General features: G+C 39.4%; 1 long non-coding RNA gene across 1 annotated transcript; it reads right to left on the bottom strand.

The window, feature by feature from the left end:
* Positions 1-9,316: 9,316 nt before the first annotated feature.
* LOC125311847 lies at positions 9,317-11,579 on the bottom strand. The gene is made up of 3 exons (XR_007196535.1): positions 11,469-11,579; positions 10,711-11,073; positions 9,317-10,473 (listed from the first exon to the last, which is right to left on the bottom strand). It is a non-coding gene; the product is annotated as an uncharacterized LOC125311847 (long non-coding RNA).
* Positions 11,580-15,509: the final 3,930 nt, after the last annotated feature.

Below are 15,509 nucleotides of genomic sequence, written 5' to 3'. Positions count from 1 at the left end.
CACATGCAGGGCCAGAATGTGCTCAGGGATGGACTAGGACTAAAAAAAGGCCCTGGACTTTCTTCCTAATAGGCCCACTACCATACACAGTACACACACACACACACACACACACACACACACACATACTGTACACACACACACACACACACACACACAAACACACACATACACACACCCTTGCTGTCTCATATTATTTGCCAGTCAAGGTATCACATTCAAAAATAGGTGGTCACATTTTACAAAAATATTAATTATTGATTGGGTGCTGCTGGAGAATTTGGGCCCAATGTCATAAAATACTTTTGGGCCTTGGAAATTTATTTTGGAAAATTAAATGAGGACTTCTGGTGAATTTTGTGGAAACTAATTGATAAATTGACTTAAAATATATTATATTGTAATATCTAGCCTATAAAAACCTACACAGGTTGTTATATTCAACTAATTTTAAGCAAGTCTATTGGGAGTTTGATCTCATCACATACTACATCAAGCAAGTAAGCCTAGCTCCTGAGCAAGCTTTGAATAATGTAAAGGTCACACCTGTTAGAAAAAAATTAAATCTGATAAACCTTATCTTATAGCCTAAACAAAACAACACTGTCAGGCCTATGTTTTACCTCTAGTCTGTAGGTAAGGCTCACTGCAAATAACCCCAGAGAGAGTAATGATCCACCTTCTGTCAAGGTCCCCCCTAAGGTCAAAGGTCATATCAAGAATGTGCTGATTCGGGGGGGGCGGTGGGCGTTACCTTCCAGATCATTGTTGATCACGTGAGGTAGGTGTATCTTATGACATCATGATGGGAGGTCTTACTTTCTGCAGGCGTGTCTTATGACGTCGCGCAAAGGGGAACTTTTGGACGTCTGGAACTTTTAGATTTAGAGAACATTTAGATGTTTAGACTTTTTTTAAAATGTATAAAAGAAGTAATACTTTTTTTAAAATGTATTATTGAAAAATAAAAAGAAATTAAAATAAAAGTCTGTAAAGCACAACCTGAGTGTGAGAGGCAACAGTGTTGAACAGAATTTTTGAGAATAAAAGGAGCAGATACAATCAGGCCTGGGCAACCCTTTTAAAATTCTCTTTTAAGCCTTATGGTATAGGATTGAAAGTTCAAGCACAGCAGGGGGTAGGAGTTGCACATGTATTGCACAAGTATGTTGCAAACGCGAGCATTCCTTAAGCATTAAGACACGCTGAGTCATCAAGGACGAGGGATCGTAAACACAGAGAGAATAAAAGGAGCAGATACAATCAGGCATGGGCAGCCCTTTTAAAATTCTCTTTTAAAGGGGTGGTTCAGGATTTTGGACATAAGACCTTATTTCCAAGTAAGCAAGTGTGATATTTATCAGTGGAGACCGTTTTCAGCACGTTTCATCCAGTCCTTCTAATTGCAGAGTTCGCAGGTGCTAGGCTAGCGCAAGTCAACGGTATGTGCTAGCCTGCCACTAAAGACAGTCTTACCCACTCCAACGAGTTAGGAGGAAAAGAGAGATGGTGTAATATCGTTTTAGGAAAACGACTTTTTATTTTCAATTGGGGCAACTGAGTCTGTAGACCTATTCACCCCTTGCGAGTGACGTCACGTTTTGTTCGCGCCACAGCAAAATAGCCTTGTGGACGGCAAGAAATACCTAATCAAATCAATGGGTTGTAATGGGACATATCGCATACAGGGAGAGATTATAGTGAGATTTAACCGTAGTAATGCCCCTTCCACCACTGTTGGCTTATTGTTTGGAATACAACAACATCCCATGTTCTTGCATAGATATATTTTGGTTTGTTTTCTTTGTGTTTCGGGAGTATTTCTAAACCACAATTGCATGCTTATCTCCTCAGTGTATGAAGTACAGCAGCGGTTGCTATAGCAACCATAGACTCTGAACAGGATGGCAGATAGCACTTAGGCAAAGTCTTTGGCAAGATCTGAATGTAAACAGATAATACCGTTCGTTTTTTTTTTAATTTCCTATTTCTTTCAATTCTTTTAACTTAAGACATGTAAGAAGTAAAAGTTTATTCGCTGGGCAACGCACAAACTGACGAAGTTACATTAGCCCCTAGCACTATGAGCTACGATAAACGTTAGCTAGAATAGCTAGCTTCTAAGTGTGGCAGCTAGTTATTATTTCATGTTCTGATATGACATTCTTAACGTTTTGACTATGTTACAACTGATAAAAGCAAGACAAATAAAGTAACCAAATCGCTTTGCAATATTTTAGTCCAGAAATACTTATGGGTGTTCATTTACCATAATGTTAATTACAGTAGCCTAACGTAACGTTATCTCCCTTGCTGTTACCACCAGTTTTAATAACTTTACATTTGCATCATCATGACCCATTTCATCTAACAACACCACTGGCATCTTCTTTGACTATCAGACCCCAAACAGCAATACTTTGAACTACAAAGATGTTATAGTAATGGTGTTCAGTTCATCATAATTTTTATGACATAATGTAATTTGCCGTCCGTCTCCCATCATTTTGCCGTCCAGCATGGAGCCGTCACGTGACTTAAGTCACGTGTCTGCAAGGGGTGAATAGTCTACTGCGACGGGACAGATCGAGGGGTCTCCTCCGGACAACGCTATCATTCTGAGATCTTACGACTTTAAAACGTGTCAAGGGATCATCGGTAACTGTTTGAAAGGTAAAACGGAGGGAGAAGAGAGTATCTCTGCGGTGTGGTGCTCTGTACCTACAAATGATGAGAACGTGTCTATCAGGTGTATCAGGAGAAGAGAGTATCTCTGCGGTGTGGTGCTCTGTACCTACAAATGATGAGAACGTGTCTATCAGGTGTATCAGGAGAAGAGAGTATCTCTGCGGTGTGGTGCTCTGTACCTACAAATGATGAGAACGTGTATATCAGGTGTTTTTGTTGCCTGAAAAATGAAGCTCCGCTGTCTTTCTTTACTCTCTCTCGTCAAGTGGGTGAGGATGAGGAAAAGGCTACAGTGTAAATTGTGATTAGTTCACTTTACTTAAAAAACTGTGAAAACCTGTTGCCTTAGAAAAAGTAAGTAAATTAACTTGGTAAAGTTGTTGTTACTCACACACTCACAAACACACACACACACACATATGTACATGTATATAGACACACACACACATTCAACAAAATGTAGTCATTCAAACTAACTTGAGCTTCAAACTAACTTGCTTGCTTACTTAAAGATTATTAAGTAATTATTCCGGTTGTTAATACAACTTATATAGCACATTAACTTCCACAACTTTGCATCGACATAGAATGTAATGCTAAACTGTTTTCATTCAAATAATGACAATATTTACCACAAACATTACAGAGTGTGCACCCTGCATGTATGAAACTCAGGCTTTTAATACACATTTTTTGTTTGTGCAGAAGGTGATGTTGGAGTAAGGGGTTGCATGAGAAATGTATGTTAGATTGTGTAAAAGACCCATAGGGTTTATAGGCGTATAAAGGCCTGCATCTGCATAATGTAGGAGGTCAAACATCAGTCTATATGACGATTTTTCCGATTTTTCATAAAGCCAGATTGTATTTGAGTATATAGGCCTACTGTAGACATATCAGCATCACTACTTTAACTAAAGCAAACATTTTATATTCAACAGTTAATATTGAGATTGGATGTCAGTTGTCAATAAAAGACTGCGTCGTTACATTCCTTGTGTCACTGATTCCTTGTGTCATTGTCTTTTGCCTCACACATTCTTTATACATACATAGCACCGAACCCTTATTATAGCCCCAAAATGAACACGGAATTCTACTAAACATAGCATTCTACCTTGTTTTGAAGGGGACTGGTTGTTTTGAATGGTCTGGCACTTGCCTAAAGCTAGCCTCTAGTGTGAATTTGATGAGGTTTCACGTGTACTCTTCAGTTTTGTTCCAAAACTTATACCACTCAAGTCAATAGCTTCTTGCTTAACAACTTTGTTATTGTACCAAAAGTTAAATAATCCTAAGCACTGAGATAAACATTTTTCAAGGAATATAAGGTACAATTAAGCAATATCATTATTAAAAGTACCCATCCCCATATCATCAAATATAAAAAATAAAGTCATTACCAGTAGGAATTATGCATCCCTGACATCATCTTAAACCATCATCTAGTACCCCTACTCATGCTAATTCATAATAATACATTGTATTGTTCTGAAAACTGGATTGTAAACTGTATGTAAGCCAGCTTTCACAAATATTAGCTATCATTTTCCTAACTAGCAGTGTTAGCTCATAGATATGAGCATAGACTAACATGGTAAGCCAAACATATGCTTAATTCAAAAAGGATGGTAACGCTATAACATTAGTGTTGGTGAAAGAAGCCTGGTATGTGGATGCATGCAGTAAGCATGATCAGGGCTGTACGCTAACTTTTTTTTGTAAGTAACACCGTGCTACAGAGGTTAAAAGTTTTGTAGCACCAGCCATAAATTCTGTTTCATCGGAATAAAACCTCTAAAATCTCTAAAAACAATCACAAGTAGAGCAGTTCATCACAGTTCATCAATTGTGGTTAAGATCTAGGTCTACTGCAACTGGATTGATCAAAGGTCATGTAGTTGTAAACATCTCACCCGGCTACATTGTGTTTGAGAAGAGCAAAATCTATCAGCATGGTATATATATGCCATGCTATTTTGTTGTTGAATTTATAAAAAAACAAAAAAATAATCCCTGTCAGTTCGATGCAGTTCGACTTTTCAATGGGTATCAGAAAGAGAGGTCATGCTACTCGTCTTCAGTGTCCCACCTGCGAGACGGTTATCCCCCCTCCCCCTCCCCCACCCCCCAACATTCTAAACCAATTGTATGCACCGTATTGCTATGTAGCATGGTAATGGTATACACCATAGGTTCTCAAAGTGCGGCCCGGGGGCCAATGGCAGCCCGCGGAAACATTTCTGGCGGCCCACGATAGCATCTAATAACATCTGTAAAACTGTTAAAACTGTACAACTGCACTGTGTGCTTTGAAAAGAATGAATATCCGTTTAGTGGTGTTTTGTGGCCGTCAGGTTTTCCTGTGGTGCTTTGATAGCTAGAATTAGCCCTGAATAAGGCCTATGCTGATAAGAAGCAAGGCACACTGAGACTGTTTGTTCTAAATAAATTTGTACTTGAAATGGACTGCAACCAGAACTGTTATATCCCAAATTTGTCTGTTGAGGGTAGAGAACCCCAGGGATTGTGTGTGCATTGCAATTTTTCTTAAGATTTTCACAAGTTTTCCAGGTTTAGCTTCAGTTATGAATTAAAATGTGTTTAATGCTATACATATAAACTGTAGAGATGCAACCTGCTCATTAAAATCATTACAAATGGGGTTTAATGCAATACATATAAACTGTAGAGATGCAACCTGCTCATTAAAATCATTACAAATGGGGTTTAATGCAATACATATAAACTGTAGAGATGCAACCTGCTCATTAAAATCATTACAAATGGGGTTTAATGCAATACATATAAACTGTAGAGATGCAACCTGCTCATTAAAATCATTACAAATGGGGTTTAATGCTATACATATAAACTGTAGAGATGCAACCTGCTCATTAAAATCATTACAAATGGGGTTTAATGCTATACATATAAACTGTAGAGATGCAACCTGCTCATTAAAATCATTACAAATGGGGTTTAATGCAATACATATAAACTGTAGAGATGCAACCCGCTCATTAAAATCATTACAAATGGGGTTTAATGCAATACATATAAACTGTAGAGATGCAACCCGCTCATTAAAATCATTACAAATGGGGATTAATGCTATACATATAAACTGTAGAGATGCAACCCGCTCATTAAAATCATTACAAATGGGGTTTAATGCTATACATATAAACTGTAGAGATGCAACCCGCTCATTAAAATCATTACAAATGGGGTTTAATGCTATACATATAAACTGTAGAGATGCAACCCGCTCATTAAAATCATTACAAATGGGGTTTAATGCTATACATATAAACTGTAGAGATGCAACCCGCCATTAAAATCATTACAAATGGGGTTTAATGCTATACATATAAACTGTAGAGATGCAACCCTCATTAAAAATCATTAAAATCATTACAAATGGGGTTTAATGCTATACATATAAACTGTAGAGATGCAACCTGCTCATTAAAAATCATTACAAATGGGGTTTAATGCTATACATATAAACTGTAGAGATGCAAATGGGGTTTTTTCCAGGTTTTTTTTTTTTTTTTCCCCCCCGCCCCTTTGGTGGCCCTCAGGTCAACGTTGGGTTCCTGAATTGGCCCTCAGCTCAATGTTGGGTTCCTGAATTGGCCCTCAGCTCAATGTTGGGTTCCTGAATTGGCCCTCAGTTAATGTTGGGTTCCTGAATTGGCCCTCACCAATCAAAACTTTGAGAACCCCTGGTATACACCATTTGAAAGCTTGGACTCCAAACATGACAACTTTTTTCATGTACAATCTGTATAGTGCTTTACATTGTCAGATTAATCTTACTATGTCTCACTTACATTTCATCAAAAATGCCCCCCTTCCCCTCTATCACCTTTGGTGCTTCCCTATCTTCTAGCTGCAGTGTATATCCTTAGCAATAAGTAGATTCAGCATATTGGGTCTTGACATATTCACAGGAATCCATAGAAATGGAATCTTCATGCTGTTCTATCCAATATTCGATGTGCAGATGTATAGTCCATCTTATACACACCCATTGAAGCAACAAAGAAAATAGAACAAAATGACACTTTTGTGTAATTATTCCATATTTTATGTAGTCATTCTATATCAGAAACCCTGACATACAATTCAAATAGTCTACAAGAAACTTCAGAGTGTTATCTTTCATTTGAGACCAAGATTATGCTTCTACACAAAAGGGGTTCATATGCATGTAAGCATTTGATTATCAGTATGCATTTTGGATAACCAATAGTCCTATGGGGAGTTTCCATAGGGCATTTTACGAAACGCACGAGCATATCTTGGCAAATAATGGTCTAAAGTACCCATTTTCATTCTATATTGATCTACTGTTGCACACTGCTTCACAAGACCTGGTGCTAGGGCACTGCTTCACAGGGTGCTGGTGCTAAGTCGTATCAAGTCACCTAGAGGGCTGAAATGTGGTCAGTTCAGAGATGCTTGTAATCCGACAGAAAGAAAAATCTATATTCTAGCCTTTGTAACTCTGTGTCAGTACAGTTATTCTGATTGTTTCCAAAGAAACTACAGTGTCTCTGTCAAGCATTGGATAGGTGGCCTCTGAAGCAGGCGCTGTGCAATTTCAGGCAAAAATGTTAAATTGGTATTGAGAATGAGGCGGTTCATATTTTTTTATATTTTTGAGCAAGTAGAAGATGTGCTGAAGATTTTGTTCCACTAAGATTAAATTCATGTTTAGTTCATATTACCAAGTAAGACCTTCCATCATGATGTCATAAGATACACCTACCTCACGTGATCAAGAATGATCTGGAAGGTAACGCCCACCCCCAGCCCCGCCCCCCTGAATCAGCACATTCTTGATATGACCTCTGACCTTAGGGGGGGCCATCCATCATCTTGACAGAAGGTGGATCATTACTCTCTCTAACCCCTTATAACATGTAAATGATCTGTTTACATATTATATTCTTGTTTTTAATTTTTTCGTGTAATTATATATTTTTAAGAATGAAAAGGCCTTCTGCCTTTATGGGGACTTTTAATTTGAAAAGGGGTTATTGTGGTACAATACAGTATGTAGGCCCAGTGTATGTCTGCTGCAGATCGACGGCCGTTCTGGACTTTTCCCGAACGCACAGATTACCAGTCCACTACCTGAACTTGAACTTATTTCAAACTGATAAAATGAAATGTTTGACCGCGGTGGTGGGGTTGTCTCACAGCTATACTACTTGGCTTCAAACTTTGACTTTCATGTCACTCAGCACTGTGCTGTGGAGGAGGAGGAGTCATGTGAACAACAAAAGGTTGTTCACAGAAATGAAAATAGCTTCTGAGACATCCTGTCCTCTGTCCCATCCCCCCATCAGTTTGATTAAACCAAGATGAGACATATGCTGAGGAATGTAGTGAATGAGGTGTGTGTGTGTGTGTGTGTGTGAGTCAGACAAAGAGAGAAACAAAAAAAGTGGCCCACACTGCACTGAGTGACATTTCATGACAAAATTAATAGATTTTACTTTTTTGTATGGCTTATGTTTATGTTTTTGATATTTTGGCAGGTGCTTTTGTCCAAAGCGACTTTCAATATATAAACATTGCATTATTAGTTTGAAATAAAAGCTGACATCAGATTTTTCATATTAACAAAAAACCATACCATTTCATATTACATAAAACAATATATGCATACTGGCAGTTATACAAGTATAGTGGCCAGGGCCTTTAGTAGGACTAGAGCGAAGTTGCACAACATTTCAGTTGTGGAGGGCAATATGGGGAGGGATTCACCACAACAGTGAGGCTGGCTACAGGAAGTGACCGAGCGCACACTTCCTGACTTGCTGGCAGTGCGCATGTATTTTCAGTCATGTGCTGGGCAGCAGCCGCACTAAGACAACTGAACAGACTAGTACGACTGCTGGCTGTGGCCGTGGAGACTCTTTGCATAGATAGCAAGAGTGGATTTCAAACAGAACAATGCCGTGATTAGTGATGCAAAGCTCCATCACCACATGAAGAATGGGAAGCGCGCCAATTAGTTATCTGATCCTCCATACAGTCATGAGCCTTCAAACAGTAAGGTGCAGCACTGAAATGACACCGCTAAAATGGACAACAAAAGAGGTGTGACAAAAACAAGGCAGCTGTGGTTAAATGGCATCAAAACATCAAACTGAAATAGAGTTGCATAGCACAAGACAGGATGAAACTAAGGTTAGTTTTCTCTATGGTAAAGAAGAGAAATTATGCTAATGCAAAACAAAAAAAACAAAACAAAGAAGAGTCAGTTACACAATAAGCACATAAGCTCCCGATCATTTTTCATGGCCTTCAACATTTTTCTGTCTTGATCATCCCCCTACAGCTCAACTAACCTGTCTTGTTGCTCCACCTCCACCTCTTCAGACTCTATGCCAAAGACTGTTAAGTCTACATACCCTCGACACATGTTCTAAATCTGCTCATCTTTTTCCATATGTAACCCTGTTGAAAATGTATACATTAATATAAGATTTAAATACATAATTTCATAGTTAATAAATAGTATGTAAGGTTGGAAAGTTAAGATTCCTTGACCAGCAATGATGTTAGTAATTACACACACACACACAAGTTAAACACTGATTGCAAACTGATGACGTTTATTAGTGAAACCCCACTTATTTGATTGATAGTATAGTTAAAGAATTCAGGATAGCCACCTCTCACTATAGCCAAACACGCTAGAGAGGCGCTACACATACTCAAGTGAATATTATCAGATGACACCTGAACATTTGGTTGCTTACAAACAACTTGCAAAACAGGAGAAATCTGGAAGTAGGAATAGGAACTGAAAGTCTCTCTCTCTCTCTCTCTCTCTCTCTCTCTCACACACTCTCTCTCATAAACTGTAATATGTCACACATTCAACATGAGTTGCATCACTAGATGAAATCAAAAGTTAGAGACAAAAGAACTAAGTGTCAGCCTTCTGGCAACTGTTGCAAAGATAGGAAAGTTGAGAATTCTGTTTGTTTCAGACTGTTTGTCTTCAGACTGTTCTATAGCATAAATAATGGTGAAATTATTATTTTTTGGTGTCCACACTTTGTTTTTGATCATGCAGTCTGAATTTGAATTTCATACTTTGAATCATATCTTTTTAATATTGAAATAATGATTTAATGAATCATGTGACTGCTCAAGGATGTGCGTGTTTGTGTGCGTGCGTGTGTATGTGTGTGTGTCTTTGTGGCTGAGATGGAGAAATAGAAAGACAGCGTTTATGGAAAGTACCGTATTATAGCTGATGTGTTATTTTCAAACTGCTGTTTTGTAGTTTTACAGAAAAAATCAACACAACACAGTAGATGGCTTGCTGCACACTGCTCTCCAGTAATATTGTGTCTGACTCCATTTTATTTGTAGAAATCATACTAGACCAGGCTAGACAATGACTTAAATATCCAGCAAAGGATTTTGTTATCCAGCAAAAGATTTTACAGAAATGATGACCAGCACTAAATGTGAAATGGTGATGAACCAATATAGCATAAAAACCAACAGCAGTATGTAACTTTGCACAAACATTACAAAGCACCTATTTGTGTTATTCACTTGGTACATGAAGCTCAGCGTAAGGCTATGTGTGTGCAAACTTTCTTGTATAGCACCTGGTTAGAAAAAGAGAAACACACAGGGAGGTGGCTACAAACAGGAACAAAATATTTACAGATAAAAGTAAATAATTAATCCAGGAGAGTAATGTTGATTGGGGTTCATTTGTGATATTTGATATGATGAGTTCTGAAAAAACAAAAGTAATAATTTGAATGGAAAAAATCAGTTTTGGATTGGTGCAACACTTAGGCTGCAATTTGAACTGACATACAGGTGGCTGTGGTTAATCCATCTCAAATAAATAGCAGCTGTATTACCACAGATTACACAGATTACTAGAAATTTGCGCAGAATGCACATAATTGTCCTATTAAATACTGATGTTAATTGCTACTGTAAGATAGTAAGCAATTGAGCCAATACCTGTTGGCTGAACTTTGTTAAAGATGTCAAGTACAGTTCCATGTCCCACGGCATGTGTCAGTTGTCTATTCTCATAATATCTGGCAAAACATAGCAATGTATCGTTGTCGTTCATGGTCAGATTGGCCAGTGTGAGGACTGTAGAGTTTCCTGAGGTCTTTGTGTGCTGACGAGATGCATATGCTTCCACCTTTGGTAAATCTATAGTTGCATCTATCTTCTGTGGATCGAGAATTACCCACTTCATTAGCTTCACTTTGACATTGTTATGATCAGCGTGGAGGTTGCACTGAATAACAGCAGTCTCACCAGCTGTGTAGTGCAGCTTATCTGTCTGCTGGGTAAGCCACACTCTGGCATTTCCTGTACATGTAAGCCATCAGAGAGAGGTTAAGCCATAATCATGTAGTGCATAAATACTTCACAAAAATATCCTAACAGTTACATTGTTTATCCACAGTCAGCATGCATTTCAAATCTTACACAATTTGTGCTTATATAATCATATCTAATCTCATCTCATACAAAATAAAGTATACTTACGAGTTTACTATTATAAACTGAAAAGTGGGCCAATGTAGTCCAAAGAAGTATTAAAATAGTACATTTACAAGTATATTACAAGTATATGTATATATAAGTAAACATGGGAATTGTACATCAAGCAGAACTTAAAGTTAACTTTATTAAGTAAAATTATGTGTGTGTATATTGTGCCTTTACCACCAGAAAAAAGAATATTTAAGAGATGTACTTACCTGTAAGACAGAAAAGGGAAAACAAACAAAATCTCGTTTGATGAATCATCATGATGAATATAGCTAAACGTCAACTAACTGCCTCTTCTCTGCTAATGCAAAAAACTTATCTTTTGATAGATGATAGATGCTTTGAAAATATGAATCATTGGTCTTCTCTTTTAGGCTATGAAAGTGTGCACGGTGAGCTCTTTCACCTTTATACTGGAGGAAGGAGGTAGCTAACACCTCTAACCACAAAGACAACCCTCATTATGTCGAAGGGTAGCAGTGAGGGGTTAGGTGCCTTGCTCAAGGGCACTTCAGCCGCGCATACTGGTCAGGGTTCGAACCAGCAACCCTCCGGTTTCAAGTCCGAAGCGCTAATCAGTAGGCCACGGCTGCCCCAACTATTAATGTTATTAATCAGACTGCAGTTGTCTCTCATCTCTCTCTTGGCAGCGTATCCTCATGACACAGGTGGTGTGATATCATACGAAAAGTTTGTACGATATCTAGCTAAAATCTGGCAAATGAGTGCAATCTAGCTATGCAGAACCAACGCGCCCAACCTCAAATCAACCTCAAACTTGTTAGGCAAAATCAGCTCGTAGGCTATGACACGATGACAGATCTACTCCACTGATTATACAAAAATTCAACCTTAAAGGAAAATTCCGGTATTTAGCACTTTGAATCCCTTTTCTGGTTTGTTTTGGATGAACTAGAGTGGTAGACACCGAAATTTTGACGATTGGTCCTGTTTCGACTCAAACATGAAACAACCCTTAACGTTCGTTTTCAAAACTGTGCAACTCACCGAGTGGTTAGTGGTGTTTGTTGATGTTCCAAAACAAGTAGCGTAGCGAAATACAGTTTCTGTCGTGTTTTATTTGGCATTTTGTAAAATTCCATTGATTTCTGTTGGAAGACTCATTGCACGTTGATATTACTGCGCCACTGTCTATGCTTCAGGTTCAAATATTGAGCGGAAGTTTATACACGGTTGTGAGGTGTCTGAATAGTTCCACAATAGCAAATAAGACGGCTGGAAATCATACATTGTGCCGATATATTTGATTTTAAAGCAACACCAAAGAATGTTCCCTCTGTCGCACACATGCTATTTGTTTATCCAGCACAGGCTTTGCAAATAACGATGTCCACAGACAAGGTATAATATTTTGCATGACTTATAAAAGTATGATGTATTGCGACATCAGATGCAAGTCAAATTTGTAGTTTCTTATGTCTCATTCCATCGAACTACAGATCCGCTACCCGATCTGGCAAACTTACATAGTGCGGTTATAGCCAATAGAGGGCCGCGAAGCGAATGCAGAATTGCCGTTCACCCTGTTATGAGTTGATGAACCACTGAAACGATTTTGGAAACGTTATTTTAAGGTATAAAAAACTCTTTGGTGTTGCTTTAATAATCAACAAACACCACTAACCACTCGGTAAGTTGCAGTTTTGAAAACGAACGTTAAGGGTTGTTTTTGGACATGTTTGAGTATGCCTGTTGGCAGCCACTATGAGTAGTCAAAGGCGATTCAAAACGAGTCAGAAAAGTCGAGACACGACCAATCGTCAAAATTTCGGTGTCCACCACTCTAGTTCATCCAAAACAAACCAGAAAAGGGACTCAAAGTGCTAAATAGCGGAATTTTCCTTTAAACGGACCGGACAAGAGTTGTCATATTTCTGACTGTCCGGTAGCAGGGACGTTGATAGTATTTTGTCAGAGGTGGTACTGATCATATTACAGGGGGTTCAGGGGTGTTTTTACAAGACGATTTTATACAGACAGTACCTTCAGGAAGTTTACCGTTCGGCCCAATCTTGAATTTAGTCACGATAAGTCGAGGGACGAGTACGAATGAACAGGTATGATAAGGGATCAGATTCCGAGTGTGAACTTTTGTCTCATAGCTCATCTCGGCTTTTCCCCTTCACTCCGAAATCTGGCGCTAGCTAGCCGATGCTATTCCAGTTACTTCCGTGGAATCTGATCCCTTATCATACCTGTTCATGACTAAATTCAAGATGGCAGTGAACGGTGAACTTCCTGAAGGTACTGTCTGTATGAATTGTCTTGTAAATAAACTACCAGTGCTTTTTCAAAGTTCTTAATGTCTCGTTTTAAATGTCAGGGAAGTCTACCAATGAAGTGTGGAGCTACTTTGAGCCTCGTAAATGGCGTAAAACAGTGATTTATTTGCATGGCTAGTCCGATGCCCGAGGCACCCCCCATTGAAAACCTGTTGGTAGCATCAGCTAACTTGCGCCTGATTTCGGAGTGTAGGAGACAAGCCGAGATGATTGTATTGCTGTAGGCTAACTGATTAGAGCTCTTCATAGGTCGACTTTTCTGTATTATAAATTCTTTATCCTAATATTTTGAGATACTGGGATTTTCTATGAACTGTAAGCTGTTGTCTTGAAGATTATATGACAGTTTCACTATTTGAAATTGATTATGGGGAAGACGTTTATTTGTAGTTTGTAATTTGTAAAAAAATATATTAGGCTTTTTGTGTGTTGCCCTTTATAAATCTGCATTTCTGTGTGTGAAGTGTTGATTCTGCATTTGTGGATCCCCCCTTCACACGCATCCAGCATTGTGTGTCAATCAACAGCTATATGTGTCAGTCTCCACTGACTTTGTTTTGGGTCATTCCAGGGTCAATTCAACCAGGGCCCAGGCACTTTGGTCTCAACAAATTCTGAAAAAATTACCAGGTGCACCTTTGTTACCCAGGAGACACACTGTAAAATTACTTTTATGTAAGATCAATACTTTCCAAGATACGGCCAGTTTTACAGGGGGAGTGGGATGTCGATTTTGTATGGCCTTTTGTTTTGTCAAAGTTCACAAGCCCATATCAAGAACTAAACCATGTAGGAGGCTCATATTTTGCATGCTGATACAAAAATAGGAATAGTATATAGCAAAATTGTCACGTTTGGTCTGGATCAGAGGTTCCCAAGCTGTGAGGCACGCCTCCCCTGGGGGGCGCCAAATGATTTGAGGGGAGGCGCGGAAGATTGATTCAAAAAAGAAGGAAAAACGTTTATTTCATGTTAGAACTATCTATGTTTTTTTCAATGATTATGTAATTGTCATTATAAAATCGAAATAAATAATAGAAGAGATGCATACTAAATCATTGGGATAGTGGAAATTATTGTAACGATTTGATAGCAACACACACAGTTGTCCAATCAAAAGGTTTATTAGCTGAGAACGAGAGCCGGGACACAGACACAGAACACAATACACACAGGGCAGGTCAAGTAGACACACACACTACACATACAGGGGAGGACGCAGCCCCCCACACAAAAAGGATCACACACGAGGGAGAACTAAAAGGGGAACATGTCACAATAAAGATGCTAACATTACACTCAAAACTAAGGAGAAACACAGACATAAACCCCAAATGTTTGCTCCCGTATCCCAGCATGCCCTGCGTGGGAGAACGCTACGCAATGTCTTGTGCGCCGACGTTACATAGCTCCCCCAACAAGCCATTGCCGTCCTCGGCAATGACCACGAGGTAGCCACATGCTAACATCGGCGCGCGTCGCCCGCCACTCAGTCCAGTGCAACAGTACCGCCAACTCACGTGGGGTGCACGCCGCAGGAGCTCACTCAACGGGGAGCCACGCTGCTAGCAATCCAGTGCGGGCGTGCTAGCAGCCACGTGGCCGTCCCCGCTCGTCACCAGCTCCCTCTCAGCAGCCGCCCTCAGGATGCACTTTCCGCGGCGTGTCCCCACGGCACTCCTCCTCTCCTGGTGGGGCCCTAGGTGGCCTTTTCAACGGTCGACACTGTACCAAGCACCAGGGTTCGAGGGGGGTCAGATGAAGCTGCATCGCGGAGGTGTCACTGTTTTCAGAGGGGAGGCCCACATTGATGGAGTTTGGGAACCCATGGTCTGGATGATCCAACATGGTCATAGCTGTCCCTCAAAGTTGTTAAAAAATGTATTGGAGTTTTTGGCTGGGCTGTTTAGGCCTTCAGGGGACATATTTGTACTCAACATAGGCTCT

This window comes from Alosa alosa, chromosome 18, assembly GCF_017589495.1.
Source record: "Alosa alosa isolate M-15738 ecotype Scorff River chromosome 18, AALO_Geno_1.1, whole genome shotgun sequence".
Lineage (NCBI taxonomy): Eukaryota > Metazoa > Chordata > Actinopteri > Clupeiformes > Clupeidae > Alosa > Alosa alosa.
Note: the sequence above shows the minus strand (reverse complement) of the source record. Positions and strands in the feature narration are given on the sequence as shown.